General features: G+C 40.3%; 1 pseudogene; it reads right to left on the reverse strand.

The window, feature by feature from the left end:
* Positions 1-3,403: 3,403 nt before the first annotated feature.
* Positions 3,404-4,314, reverse strand: LOC124225504 (olfactory receptor 51B6-like; annotated as a pseudogene).
* Between the last annotated feature and the right edge of the window lie 2,534 nt (positions 4,315-6,848).

A 6,848-nucleotide genomic window follows, 5' to 3' on the forward strand; every position in this document is an offset into this window, starting at 1 on the left:
TTCTTCTGAATTTAAAATTCTATTGCAGAGACTTTGGGTGCCAGTGGAACACCCAGATTTCCCTCCTGCCTGTAACATCCCACCCATGCAGAGAGCTTCCCTTGGGCTCCTTTTCTGATCCTTCTTTCTGTCTCCCTGGCCTTCTCTCCTCTGCTTTTTACACTACCTTCTCTCATTTTCCTTCCTTTCCATTCTACTGACATTTAGCTTCCCACCTGAGGCTGGTTCTGTCCTCTTTACTCGCTGTTTCTTATCTTGCCTGCTTGGGCTAAGTCACCTAATCTTTAGCACAAAGCTGGACAAACAATGGATGTCCTTTAGAAGCTGGTTTGTTACCATCTGGCCCACAAACTTGCTAGTGGCCTGGCTTCTCCCCGGGGTGGTTGGTTGATTCTAAGTCCCTCTCTAACTAGCACCAAGCAGTGCTTTGACTTATGCGAGTCCCACTACTGGTGATGATGTTGGGCTCCCCTCTCCAGCTTACATTCATGCCTCTCTGACCACAGCCAGAACCCTCAGGTCCCCAGAGAGGGCAGAGGTCCTCTGAAAATGGTTAGGGATGTAAACTTCATCCTAACATCAAGCCACATCTATGATGTGATAGAGAATGTTGATTTAAGTGTAAGTGATGCCTGGATCATAATTCCTGACCTCCAACATTATATCTAATTTTTTTAAATTAGTGTATAATTTAAATGTATCAGGTTGTGTTGAATACAATCAGGTGTGTTTTATTGAAATGTTAATTCTCACTAGGGGCTCAATGCACCTGGAATGGTCTGAAGTCAGAGTTACACCCAGAGCCTTGTCAGGGCAACAAGATGACATGTGTATGTCACTAATGTTTTAATATATGAATATGATTTATGGAAGGACTTCTTCAGGGTAGTAAAAGCTTATCAACTCCCATGGGTAGAGAAGAAGATTGCTGCTGACTGGTAAGTCCAAATACGTTGGGCTGTTCTTCTGTTTCTATCTAAATGCATCTCTTCACAATATTTTCTACCACATGCTTTATCTTATATGAATTATTATATATTAAATATATATTTAATATGTATTAAAATGCTTATATATTAAAATGTTTTATAAAATAAGGAGGGATAAGATAACTTTGATGACTTATTGCCAGGCTGGAACAAGCCTAACGTTGTTTTGTCTTTGGCATCACTATATGCTCTAATCCCATGGTTTCCAGAGCTGGCAAACACCAAAGGCGCTAAAATGACACTGGTTTCAAGGCACTAAACCTGTTGCTGAGTGACTTCTGGTCCCTCACTTTCACTAGATACCTCCACGGATTATTGGTGTAATAAACACTTTATTTTAAGGTCTAGGCAATTACTGGCTCTAGTGGTCTAAATGTCTACAGAATACCTCATCAGACATAAAAGAAATGTTCTTTGTCAGCTGCAATAAACCACCCTTTGAATTGAAGGTTATTGCAAGCATTATTATCAATATAATTGGTTTTATTGAAGGTCTCTTATTTGCCCCACACTGAGAAGACTGCTGTGGCAAAGAGGAGAAGAAGCAGCAATAGCCTGGGAAACTGCCTTATAGTCTCCTGTTCTCTATTGTTTTTTCTCTCTTTTTTTCCCCTGTGTGTATCCAGCAGCTCTTAGGAAAACCCAGAGATCACAACGACTGAAAATCATTCACTAAAAAATCAACATTTCATATAATCATATTAAAATGAGAATTCTCCAATGGAAACTTAAGACAGTTGAAAAAGATGTCCTGTTAGGTTGGCTTCAGTATACCCAGATTACCTGCTTAAGAAGGGATGGGCAGACCCTGTGCACATGAGACTTTGGTCATTTACTTTTTGGAGTCTCCTGTCACATAGTGGATGGGCAAACAGTTTAGAAGGATGTCCCAGAGTGTACAGAGACATCAGAGATATACATGAAGATGCAGGAATGATAAAAATAGGGAGACACAGGAACATCATTTGTAAACATTATAGTTTATTATTTCATTTCATAAAAGAACATTTGATTAAGCTCCTACTCTATTCAAAAAATTGTGCTTGGAGCTGGAATACAGCGTGTTTCATAATCCAGCAAGGGAGAGGGAGAGATAGACATGAAAGAGGAAAGTTCAAGTGTGGTAGGTGTTTCTAAACAGAAAGATGTGCCAATCTCATGGGCCTATCACACACATGATGCGTTACAGAGCTTGTAAACTACACCAGAGCATTCACCATGGTCACACATTTCACGTTTGGCTTGCCCCCATATTATCCCATGTTCCAGTGATTCAGCGAAGTTCTCTTACTTTGAGGATCAAGGGCAAGGGAATGTACAGAAGTCAGAAGTTCCTCTGTGTCTAGACAGAACCAAGCGCCCTGATGTCGTCATTTTTTAGGGAAATAATTTCCCTCTAAGTGGCCTGCTCAGGGCTTGTTGAACTCTGGTAATTTTACTCTTTCTCCTTCCTTTACTGAATCTATAACCACCCTTACTGCCACCACGGAGAGTGGGATCTTATCTGGCCCAGAGATCCTCCTCCGCTGATATGTACGTGGAACCTATCCCTACAGCCAGGACACCTTTCTCTCCAGCCCAGGCCTTCTTCTACCCCAGCACAAGTGTCTCCTCCTTTTTCTTTCTTTCCCACTTAACTGTACACGCAAAGCCTACCATTTATTATATTACCTCTGTGTTTTGCACACATGAGGAATATACACCAAGTTCCATGCATGTCTAGTTCCAATCTGAATTAAATTCCTCTTCAGGCCCTGATTATTCATAATTTCTGATTAGCACTCTCCCCAAGATTCAAAACATGACTTTTTCCTCTGTACCAGAAACTGGTTTACTTCTTCATTTTAGTACACTCACTGTGTAAACATTAAACGTTGATATTTTAGATGTACAATTGTCTTATGTTTATATGGTGTTCAATAGTAATCAATTATAAATCAGCTCAAACTTTCTGCTTCGGGATGACAATGTTCTAGAAAAGGCAACTAGCTTTCCACAAGGGACAAAAAAAATCAAGGTCAATCGTTGCAGGGATGCCCAGTCCATATGAGAAAAAACAGCCACAAATAGAATTTGTCTTAAATTTGTTGGACTATGTCACTGAACTCAGTGTCACATCAGAGCTGCTACTCGTAGAATGAGAGTATTTGAGCACAAAATGGATATCAGTTGAATGCATGATAAGCACCTTGCTCTGTGTTTAGTGCTTTATATGGCTTGTTGTATTTCATCCTCCTGGAAAAAAAGGAGTGGCAAAAGAAACAGTTGTATCTGAAATATATTTTTTCCTGATATCTGTCCATTTATTTTAAAGTGTTTATTAGAATCTTATGCCAGTCCAGTTATAATTATGTTTATAATTTCTTAGTCCTTTCTCAGACAAGAAATAGTGTTCATGAAGAACGTCAGGTTCTTCATGGAGGCAGAGAGTATAACTGGAGTATACTACTGTGAATCAGCCTAGTGTTAATGCTATAGATGACAGAATTAAAAAGAAGGCAAAAGGAAATAAATGTAGCTCATTGTGATGTGTACTAGGTGAGGAATATTCCCCCCAAATTGGTGGATGAATGTGACATAGAAGACCAAGATGCAGCAGATGTGGGGGACACAAGTGTTGAGGGCCTTGGACCTCTCCTCTCCAGAAGCACTGCTCAAGACCATCTTGAGAATCAAAATATAGGAGCACAAGAGTATCATGCAGTCTAGTAGTACCATAGAAAACATTGCCACAATAGGGTACAGGCAATTGAAGGTAATGTCAGCACAAGCTAGTTTGATAAGTTCTTGGTAGAGGCAGAATGGATGAGAAAGGCCATGGTATCTGCAACCAGAAAAACAATAGAGATGCAATATCAGGGGCAAGATGAGAACAAATCCTCTAATAAAATTTCCCACTCCAATTCTTATCTCGAGTATTGGGCAGAATGGAAGTATATCTCAGTGAGTTGCAAATGGCAATGAACTGTTCATAGGCAATGGCAAGCAAAATTCCAGACTCTACCAGAGACAGACTGTGGATGAAGTAGGCTTGGAGAAAGCAGGCACTGTGGCTGATTTCCCTGTGATTCATCAACATAACACACAGCACTGTAGGCATGGTAATCAGGGTCATCCCAATGTCTGTAGTTGACAGCATGGCTAAGAAATAGTGCACGGGATCATGGAGGTTATAGTCATCCCTAATAGGAAATATGAGAATGCCATTGCCAAGAAGTATGGAGATGTAGACAACAGATAATGGAGTGTAGACCCAGTGGTGTGCCTTTTCCACGCTCACAAAGCCAATCAGAAGAAAAGATGTGGCACTGGTGTTGAGTTCCATGATGAGTATTATAATAGGATTAATCTTCTCTTAAGGACATGTTATGTATAGGTCTGTAGGTCTTTGGAAATTCTCCTTTAGTGGCTTCCACTATTTTACTTAGTGTAGATCTTCCCTGAACTGCAGTGACTCCAAAGAAACAGAGCATATATTCTTAGAAGAATCTTAAAGATTGAAAAAAAAAAAAATAGCGTGAACAACAACTACAAATTCAGTGCCTGATAAATGTTCCAGGTGATGTACCAGGCAAGTATATACAGTAGTGAGTACATAACACAGATTTGGTTCTTGTTCTTCTAGAACTTAAAACTTGAAATAGATTCAGGGAAAAGAACAAAGAATAATAGTTATATAAAAAAATTATGATGGAGGATTTACAGGATTCTACGGGAGCATTTACATCACCTGCTTTATTAAATCTGGCAAGGTTTGGGCACAGTCAAGGAAAGCTTCCCAGAGTATGTAGTATCTGACAGATGTATGGGAATCAGTCAGGTAAAAAGCAGGGAACTTCGTTCTGAGGGAAGAGAATAGAAGAAACTCCTAAGGCAAGAATGAACTTGAAGAAATAATGATACTCAACACAGTTAGAGAAATCAAGATGAGAGAGACAAATGACTAGATTGTAGAGGTTTTATTGGTTCTAAAACATCATACAAGAGGGCTAGCATGGTAGTCCTCTTACAACAGGTAAGACTCAAAAACACTTAAACAGGAGCTGGCCTGGTGGCACAGCAGTTAAGTTTGCACGTTCTGCTTCTCAGCAGCCTGGGGTTCGCTGGTTCAGATCCCGGGTGAGGACATGACGCCGCTTGGCAAAAGCCATGCTGTGGTAGGCATCTCACATATAAAGCAGAAGAAGATGGGTATGGATGTTAGCTCAGGGCCAGTCTTCCTCAGCAAAAAGAGGAGGGTTGGCAGCAGTTAGCTCAGGGCTAATCTTCCTCAAAAAAAAAAAAAAACACACACACACACACACAACACTTAAACATCTATGCTTTGTAAATACTTCTGTCAGTGTTGGGCTAAGCTAGGACATGAAGAAATGCCAATATATCACCATGGGCATTAAGAAGAATATTCTAGAGTAAGGTCATTACTCATATGTATAAACCCTCCAAGACCTCTTGACTTTCACTTTTAGACAACTTCTTAGTTGAAGTTCCATCTTCTCCAATTTTTAACCAGGTAATTTTGGACAAATCCCTTTGACTCTCACAACCTACGATCCTCATCTGAAAATGAATGCGGCTAGTTAACTTTGCCTTGCCTTGTGAGCCCTAAATCCATTAGTATTTTGGAGAGCACTTTGTAAGTGGTGAGATACTATGTATATGCGTGAGATTTTTGTTACATTTTTTGTAAAGGGTCATTCTGATTCTGTTTGGCAGAGGCAGGCTGTGATCACTCACACTCAGATACATTGAATGATTCCATTTGCTCAAAATGTTTTGAGAAAAGGTTTAGGATAATGGGGATTTAAGAAGGCATGGGATGGCAGTGGCTGAAATGAATAGCGAGGCTTAGTGAAAGGTTACTGGTGTCTGTGGTGGAGTGGGGGGAGAAGGAGGAAATGAGAAAAAGAGAGGAGCCCTTTGGTAAGTGCCAACAGGATCCACTGAAGCCTGAAGCATTGGCTTCCTGTGGTGGTAGGAGCGGGCAAACTTTGCCTTGGTAGAGGTCAGTAAGAGAAGAGCATAACGTAAAAGTCAAAACAAGAAAAATAAACTTTGTTTTGATAGGTATGGGTCTGAGTGGCCTATTTTCGCAAGTCTAGTCATTGCTATTTCCTATGCCATGCTGAGTCAGGAGGACCACAGAGAAAAGACAGAGATGGAGCTAGAGAGCACAAATGCTTTCTATTATACACAAACACGGTCTGCATGTATTGCATATGCTCCCTGTTTTTAAATAGAATGTACACAAACCTACTCTCCCATTTTTTAACAACTGATACTGAAAATGATTAAAACCCCCTCACAAGTTTAAAATTCAAGAAGATAGCAGATTTATCCTTTTCCTGCACCATATTAGAGGAGGGGAATTCCAGAATTGTGATCTTCTCAGTAGTATCTCTGAGAAAAACCAGGCTTAATACAATATATCCTCTTTCTGTGTTCACACTCAAAGACTGCATATCTGTGCTTGGTTCAAAGTAATGGACCTATTTTGTGGAGCTTAGTGCTGATGATGTGTGAGTGTGAGTGTGTGTGTGTGTGTGTGTGTGTGTTAAGAAGTTAGGGAGTTGGAGGAAGAATTGCTTATTAATTAAGGTCATGTGCTCAATGACATAGTTGGGTGCTACTGAAATAAATTCATAGGCCCAAGATAGAGCTGCTCTGGCATGAGGTGTCATGTCAGCAACTTAGACAGCTTTCATGTCTCTGTAAATGTTCCTCTTGACCGTAACTGCAGTATATCCAGTCAGCCAGCCCCCAAAGGCCAAGCCAATGCTGGGTCTTCTCACCTCAAGCGAAGTTGCCTATGTAGCCCCAGCCAATCAGATATTTTCAATTTTTCCCTTTCTTATTCTT

Source organism: Equus quagga, chromosome 14, assembly GCF_021613505.1.
Source record: "Equus quagga isolate Etosha38 chromosome 14, UCLA_HA_Equagga_1.0, whole genome shotgun sequence".
NCBI lineage: Eukaryota > Metazoa > Chordata > Mammalia > Perissodactyla > Equidae > Equus > Equus quagga.